This window comes from Hylobates moloch, unplaced genomic scaffold (assembly GCF_009828535.3).
Source record: "Hylobates moloch isolate HMO894 unplaced genomic scaffold, HMol_V3 SCAFFOLD_22, whole genome shotgun sequence".
In the NCBI taxonomy this organism is placed as follows: Eukaryota; Metazoa; Chordata; class Mammalia; order Primates; family Hylobatidae; genus Hylobates; species Hylobates moloch.
In genome coordinates this window covers 20,161,616-20,170,805 of record NW_026652297.1, presented here as the reverse complement: position 1 = coordinate 20,170,805, position 9,190 = coordinate 20,161,616, and the positions used below count along the sequence as shown (strand labels likewise).

The following is a 9,190-nucleotide window of genomic DNA, read 5'->3' as shown; positions in this document are numbered from 1 at the left end:
TTTTTGCTCTTATGTCTATGACTTTGATCAATTTGAGTGTATTTTTGCATGTATTTAATAGTATGAGGTACGGGTCCAATTTTACTATTTTGCATGTGGACATCCAGTGGTTTTGGCACTATTTGCTGAAAAGACTATCCTTTCGCCACTGAATTGTCCTGGCATTTTTGTTAAAAATAAATTTACCATAAATGAGAAGGTTTATTTATGGACTCTCAATTCTATTCCATTGATATATGTCTATCCTGATGCCAGTACCATACAGTCTCGATTACTGCCAGGTTAGAAATGAGGAAGTGCAAGCCCTCCAACTTTGTTCTTTTTCAAAATTGTTTTTGCTATTCTAGGTCTCTTGAATTATCATGTATATTTTAGGATCAGCTCATCAATTACTGCAGAGGGGCCAGCTTGAATTTTGATGAGGATCGTGCTGAAACTATAGATTAATTTGGGGAGTATTTCCATTTTAATACAATTAGATCATTCAATTGATGAACATGGGACCTCTTCCTATTATGTATTGATCATATTCAGACATACAATTGATCTTTTTTGTTTTCTTGTGACAGTGTCTGGCTTTATCACCCAGGCTGGAGTACAATGGTGCAATCTTGGCTCATTGCAATCTCTGTCTCCTGGGCTCAAACCATCTTCCCCCTTCAGCCTCCCAGGTTGCTGGTACTACAGATGCATACCACCATGCCTAGCTATTTGTGTGTGTGTATTTTTGGGAGATATGGGGTCTCGCCATATTGCCCAGGCTGGTCTCGAACCCCTGAGCTCAAGTGATCCTCCCACCTCAGCCTCCCAAAGTGCTGGGATTACAGGCATGAGCCACAACACCTGGCCTGATATTTTATGTTGATCAGTTGAAATAATGAATCTATCTTTTATCCTGCAATGACGCTGAACTAATTTATTATCTGATGATTTTTTTAGTGGATTCCTTAGGAGTTTCTATACATAATATCATCTGTAAATATATATGGTTTTCCTTCTTCTTTTCCACCTGAATGCTTTTTTTTTTTTAAAAAAAAATTTCCTAATTGACCTGACTTGAACCTCCTGTACAAAGTTGAATAGAAGTTGAAGAGGGAGCAGACATTCATGGCTCATTCCTGATCTTAGGAGAAAAGTTCTCAGTCTTTCACCATTAAGTATGTTAGTTATGAGACTTTTGAAGATGCCCTTTATCAAGTTAAGGAAATCCCATCTTCTACTTATTATTTGTTGCACATTTTCTTCATGAAGTACTATCAAATTTTGTCAAATGTTTTTTCTGTATTTATTGAGATGCTCATGTAGCTTTTGTCCTTTATTCTATTGACATGCTGTATTACATTGATTCTTGGACGTTAAACCAACCTTAAATTGCTGGTATAGATCTTGCTCAGTAATGGTGTATAATCCTTTTCATATGTTGCTGAATTTGTTTGATAGTGCTTTGCTGAGATTTTTTGCCATTGCACTAATAGAGGTTATCGATGTAAACTTTTATTTTCTTGTAATATATTTGTCTGGTTTTGGTATTAGGGTAATACTGGGCTCATAGAATGAGTGAGAAAGTGTTCCCTCCTTTGGAAGAATTTGTGGAAAACTGATGTTAATTTATCTTTCGACATTTGGTATAATTCAAATGAAGCCATATGGGCCTGTTTTTATTTGTGGGAAGTTTTAAATGTCTAATTCAATCTACTGTTAAATCTACTCAGGATTTTTACTTCCTCTTGAGTCAGTTTGCAGTTTGTGTCTTCTAGGAATTTGCCCATTTCATTTAAGTTATCTAATTTGTTAACACATAGTTACTGCTCATCATATCCCTTATAACCCTTTTTATTTCTGCAAGTTCAGTATTACGCTCTGTCTTTTATTTCTTATTTTAGGACTCTGTCATGCCTGTTTTTTTCTTGGTCAGTCTAGCTTACAGTTTGTTAATCTCTTTAAAGAACAATGTTCAGCTTCATTAGTTTTCTATATTGTTTCTGTATTCTACTTCATTAATTTTCATTATAGTCTTTACTATTTCCTTAATTTTGCCAGTTTGAGTTTAGTTTATTCTTTTTTCCAGTGATTTGTGTTGGAAGCTTAGGTTATAAATTTGAAATATTTCTTCTTCCTAAAGATAGGTTTTTACTACTATAAATTTCCTTCTAATCATGGTGTTAGCTTCATTCCATGGTTTTGAAATGTTGTGCTTTTATTTGAATACATCTGTAAGTATTTTAAATTTTTTATTTTCCCCATTGAATATTTAGAAATCTCATGTTTAATTTCCATATATTTGTGAATGAAATTTTTTTCTGTATGTTTTTGATTTTTAATTTAATTCTTTTTTGGCTAGAGAATGCACTTTGTATGACTTTAACCCTCTTTAATTTATTGAGATTTGCTTTATGGCCTAACACATGGTCCATTCTGGAGAATGTTCCTTATGAACTTAAGAAGAATGTGTACTTTGCTGTTATTTTGTGGATTATTGTACAGATGCATGTCAAGTATAGTTGGCTTACATTGTTGTTCAATTCTCCTATTTTCTCATTCACCTTCTGTGTGGTTATTCTATTCATTATAGAAAGTGGAGTATTGAAATCTCCAACTATTATTGTTGAATTATCTATTTATTGAATCTGTCAGTTTTTGCTTCATGAATTTGGGGGCTCTGTTATTAGGTACATGCATGTTTATAATTATTGTACCTCTATAAATAATGACTCATCATTATAAAATGTATCTCTTTAGTAACAGTTTTTGTTCTAAAGTTGATTTTCTCTTATGTTAGTATTGCCACTTCAACTTTCTAATGGTTGTATCCTCTTTTATTGTTTTACTTTCCATGTATTTGTATGTTGAAATCTAAAATTAATCTCCTATAGACAGGATACAATTAATGATTTTTAAAAGTCCATGTTACCAATATCTGCCTCTTAATTGGAAGATTAATACATTTGTTAAATGTAATTATTATATAGTTGTTCTTTTTAAATATAATTTTCACTCATTATGGTTATTTTGCTAGAGTGGGTGTGCAGAGCTCTTCAGGCAGCTTTAACATTCCCTTTTATTCTTATAATTTTGTCCTTTCAAAATTTATTTACTGGGTCATTTGTAAATGCACACGGAAAAATTACCTTTTTCCACTACCTCACATCATAAACAAAAATCAAGTTTAGAGTTACAATTATAAAAAGAAAACAATGAGATTTTAGAAGAAAATGAAAAATATCCTCACGACCTTGGGGTAGGCAAAACATTCTTAAACAAGATATAAAATGCATTAGCCATAAAGAAAAAACTAATAAATTAGCTACATTAAAATTACGAATTTTGCGTTCTACCTTCTCTGCACTGAAAGCAACTGTGTTCCCATAGCCCCTCACCCCTAAAAATGTACGCCTGCTCCAAGTGTGCCTCCACCCACTCTTGGTCAAGAGTACCTCCCAGTTGCTGAGATGCCTACTATCTGCAGTGGTGCTGAAATGACCAGAGACACTGACAGATGAGAGCCTCAGCAGCTTGGCAGTCTCACATCCCGTTATCTCACTTGTCCCTAGCTGCAGCTTCCTAACCAGTGCAATTTCAAGAGACATTGACACAGCAGCCAAGTTTATTGGAGTTGGGGCTGCTACAGTTGGGGTGGCTGGCTCTAGGGCTGGGATTGGTTGGGACTGTGTTTGGGAGCCTCATCGTTGGTTATGCCAGGAACCCTTCTCTGAAGCAACAGCTCTTCTATTCTATTCTGGGCTTTGCCCTCTGGGAGGTCATGGGGCTCTTTTGCCTGATGATAGCCTCTCTCATTCTTTTTGCCATGCGAAGAAGCCATCTCCACCTCCCATAGTTCTTTCTCCTATGTCTCATTGGCCCTGTATGTTCTTTTTTCCTATACATTCCCAGGTAGCCTGGGGAACGTGGTTGGCTCAGGGTTTGACAGAGGGAAGACAAATACATACTGTATTAATAAGGCGAAAACAATTATGAATTTTAAGAAAGTAAAAGGTAAGCCACATTGTAAGAGATGACAGTTGAAATACATACATCTGATAAAGGACTCAAATCCTGAGTGTACAAATAACTCATAAAAAACAAAAAGAGAAAGGAAAGCAATACAATAGAAAAAAGCAGAGGAAAGATTTGAATAAATACTTGATTAAAATCAGGACATCCAAACGGCAAATAAGAACATGAAAAGACATATAATTTTATTAATCATCAAAGAAATGCAAATAAAGTCATAAGCAATGTGATATCCACTAGAATAGTTAAAATGAAAAAGGCAAAAGTACTAAGAGTTGGCAAAGATGTGTAATGATTGAAACATTCACATACTGTATGGAAGTGTAAATTGGTACAATCACCTAAAAAAACTTTTTGGCAGTACCTACTAAATAGAGAAATATATTATATTCTTCAATGAGAGGAACTAAGTGGCAAAGATGCCAATTATCACTACATTAATTTATAAATTCAAAAAATAGCAAATAAAATATCAATGAGTTTTTCTTATTTTGAGTTTGGCAAAGCAATTTTATCTTTTGTCTGGAAGAATAAGTAATTCATGAAGGAAAACAAAATATTGAAAGGAAGAACCACCAGTGGAGCACAGAAATGCTAGGCATTAAAATATACCACAAATATGTATTAAATAAAATAATAGATTATTCAGTCATTGTAAAGCATTTCCAAGAAAAGACCAAAGATTATATAGGAGTTAAATTTGTGGTTTCAAGTAAATGGGGAAGATTAAATTCTTTAATAAATAATGCTGAGTTAACTGGTTAAATATTTGGAAAAATTTAAGCCAGAGTCTAAACACTCTGCATGCACCAAAGTATTCCAGATGAATTAGTATTTAAATGTTCTTACAATATTAACAGAATAATAGATGCAGAAAAGGCCTTTGACAAAATTCAACAGCCCTTCATGCTAAAAACTCTCAAAAAATTCGGTATTGATGGGACGTATCTCAAAATAATAAGAGCTATCTATGACAAACCCACAGCCAATATCATACTGAATGGGCAAAAACTGGAAGCATTCCCTTTGAAAACTGGCACAAGACAGGGATGCCCTCTCTCACCACTCCTATTCAACATAGTGTTGGACGTTCTGGCCAGGGCAATCAGGCAGGAGAAAGAAATAAAGGGTATTCAATTAGGAAAAGAGGAAGTCAAATTGTCCCTGTTTGCAGATGACATGATTGTATATTTAGAAAACCCCATTGTCTCAGCCCAAAATCTCCTTAAGCTGATAAGCAACTTCAGCAAAGTCTCAGGATACAAAATCAATGTACAAAAATCACAAGCATTCTTATACACCAATAACAGACAGAGAGCCAAATCATGAGTGAATTCCCATTCACAATTGCTTCAAAGAGAATAAAATACTTAGGAATCCAATTTTCAAGAGATGTGAAGGACCTCTTGAAGGAGAACTACAAACCACTGCTCAACAAAATAAAAGAGGATACAAACAAATGGAAGAACATTCCATGCTCATGGATAGGAAGAATCAATATCATGAAAATGGCCATACTGCCCAAGGGAATTTGTAGATTCAATGCCATCCCCATCAAGCTAACAATGACTTTCTTCACAGAATTGGAAAAAACTACTTTAAAGTTCATATGGAACCCAAAAAGAGCCCACATTGCCAAGACAATCCTAAGCCAAAAGAACAAAGCTGGAGGCATCACGCTACCTGACTTCAAACTATACTACAAGGCTACAGTAACCAAAACAGCATGGTACTGGTACCAAAACAGACATATAGCTCAATGGAACAGAACAGAGCACTCAGAAATAATACCACACATCTACAAGCATCTGATCTTTGACAAACCTGACAGAAACAAGCAACGGGGAAAGGATTCTCTATTTAATAAATGGTGCTGGGAAAACTGGCTAGCCATATGTAGAAAGCTGAAACTGGATCCCTTCCTTACACCTTATACAAAAATTAATTCAAGATGGATTAAAGACTTACAGGTTAGACCTAAAACCATAAAAACCCTAGAAGAAAACCTAGAATATCATTCAGGACATAGGCATGGGCAAGGACTTCATGTCTAAAACACCAAAAGCAATGGCAACAAAAGCCAAAATTGACAAGTGGGATCTAATTAAACTAAAGAGCTTCTGCACAGCAAAAGAAACTACCACCAGAGTGAACAGGCAACCTACAAAATGGGAGAAAATTTTTGCAATCTACTCAACTGGCAAAGGGCTAATATCCAGAATCTGCAAAGAATTCAAACAAATTTACAAGAAAAATGCAAACAACGTCATCAAAAGGTGGATGAAGGATATGAACAGACACTTGTCAAAAGAAGACATTTATGTAGCCAACAGACACATGACAAAATGCTCATCATCACTGGCCATCAGAGAAATGCAAATCAAAACCACAATGAGATACCATCTCACACCAGTTAGAATGGGAATCATTAAAAAGTCAGGAAACAATAGATGCTGGAGAGGATGTGGAGAAATAAGAACACTTTTACACTGTTGGTGGGACTGTAAACTAGTTCAACCATTGTGGAAGACAGTGTGGTGATTCCTCAAGGATCTAGAGCCAGAAATACCATTTGACCCAGCCATCCCATTACTGGGTATATACCCAAAGGATTATAAATCATGCTGCTATAAAGGCACACACACACGTATGTTTATTGCAGCACTATTCACAATAGCAAAGACTTGGAACCAACCCAAATGTCCATCAATGATAGACTGGATTAAGAAAATGTGGCACATATACACCATGGAATACCATGCAGCCATAAAAAAGGATGAGTTCATGTCCTTTGTAGGGACATGGATGAAGCTGGAAACCATCATTCTCAGCAAACTATTGTGATAACAAAAAACCAAACACCGCATGTTCTCACTCATAGGTGGGAATTGAACAATGAGAACGCTTGGACACAGGGTGCGGAATATCACACACCGAGGCCTGTCGTGGGGTGCAGGGAGCGGGGAGGGAAAGCATTAGGAGATATACCTAATGTAAATGACAAGTTAATGAGTGCAGCATACCAACATGGCAGATGTATACATAAGTAACAAACCTGCATGTTGTGCACATGTACCCTAGAACTTAAAGTATAATAATTAAAAAAAGAAGTCCAAAACATTAAAAAAAAGAGATTTTACCACATTTCTATTATATTTTCAGCTGTGGTATTGCTGAGTCAAAGAATATTAGTTTTTAGTTTGTTTTATTCACACTGCCACAATACTTTATAGAAATGCTATAGCAACTCCTAAAAATATATTTCCCCCTTTACTATGCAAAATACTATCATAAAGGTTATTCAATTAATAACCTGTTGAAATGATTATTTTTATTTCAAATGAGGTAATATGTTTATATATTTATTTGAATATCCTCTTTTGTATAAAATCAGTTACTGACCTTTGTAAATGTTTAATGAGACCCTGAGAAATTTTACGTTATTGTGTATTCTTCATAAATTTAGAATATTAATTTCTCATATGCGTTACATTTTCATTCACCTTAAAAAAATTAACAAAATAAAAGTATAAAACAAAAGAAATATATTTAAATATAGATGAATATTTAAAAGCATTATACCAAAGAGAAAATTGAACAGAAAAATACTGATACATTTAATAACAGAAAAAACATACATTTCAGATAACAGCACAAAGAAGATTGTAAGGCAAATTCAACCAAATATTAAATTTTTAGGAAAAGATGGTTGTCTCATATTTTTTTTTTGGGTTTCCCTAAGATTTTATAAATGTCTCGTAATAAAGAAATTATTCAGAAAGAAACAACTGAAAATTAAATTTCAGTAAAATCCTCTAAGAAATTAATATTCAAATAACCAACATATTCATAGAAAAATGGATGAAGGATGCGGTAAACTTTTCAAAAAGGGAAAGTACACCACCAATAAAACATTAGAAAATCAACTTCATAATTATTCAAATAAATAAATAAGAATAAGAAATGACCATGGTATGCTGGCTGAAGCGTTTAGGGGGAAGTGTACTGATGTATGCAACTCTGAAATGCATCAAAAGAAAAGATGAATAGATGGATGGATGAATAAACAGATGGATAAATATGTGATATAACAACTAGAGTAAAATGTTATTGGTAGAATCTAGGTGGAGAGTACACTGTAAAATTCTTTCAATCCTACTATAAGGTTGAGCATTTTTATAATAAATATTGGACAAAAAAGAGTGGAGACAGTAAAATGAGTTAGTAAGTTTATTTAATAGTCTGCAAACAAGCGCTCAAGATTAAGATATCTACTGAAGCAGTGTTGGTGAGGGGCTAACTAAAGGAAAAATAGCATGTTAAAATGTTGTTGCAGGAAGTCAGGGACTCCAAATGGAGGGACTGGCTGAAGCCATGGCAGAAGAACATGGATTGTGAAGATTTCATGGACATTTACTAGTTCCCCAAATTAATACTTTTATAATTTCTTATGCCTGTCTTTACTGCAATCTCTAAACATAAATTGTGAAGATTTCATGGACACTTATCACTTCGCCAGTCAATACCCTTGTGATTTCCTATGCCTGTCTTTACTTTAATCTCTTAATCCTGTCAGCTGAGGAGGATGTATGTCGCCTTAGGACCATGTGATAATTGCGTTAACTGCACAAATTGTGCAGCATGTGTGTTTGAGCAATATGAAATCTAGGCACCTTGAAAAAAGAACAGGATAACAGCAATTGTTCAGGGAATAAGAGAGATAACCTTAAACTCTGACTGCTGGTGAGCCAGGTGGAACAGAGCCATATTTCTCTTCTTTCAAAAGCAAATGAGAGAAATTTCGCTGAATTCTTTTTCTCAGCAAGGAACATCCCTAAGAAAGAGAATACATGCCTGGAGGTATAGGCCTATAAATGGCCACCCCAGGTATGCCTGTCTCTTATGGTTGAGACTGCAGGGGTGAAATAGACCCCAGTCTCCCATAGCGCTCCCAGGCTTATTAGGAAGAGGAAATTCCCGCCGAATAATTTTGGTCAGACCTGTTGCTCTCAAAACTCTGTCTCCTGATAACATGTTATCAATGACAATGGTGCCCGAAATTTCATTAGCAATTTTAATTTCGCCCCGGTCCTGTAGTCCTGTGATCTCGCCCTGCCTCCACTTGCCTTGTGATATTTTATTACCTTGTAAAGTACTTGATGTCTGTGACTCACACCTA

The 9,190-nt window shown here is 35.0% G+C and overlaps 1 pseudogene; it reads left to right on the top strand.

Moving 5' to 3' along the window:
• The first annotated feature begins 3,385 nt into the window (after positions 1-3,385).
• Positions 3,386-3,835, top strand: LOC116462087 (ATP synthase F(0) complex subunit C2, mitochondrial-like; annotated as a pseudogene).
• The last annotated feature ends 5,355 nt before the right edge of the window (positions 3,836-9,190 follow it).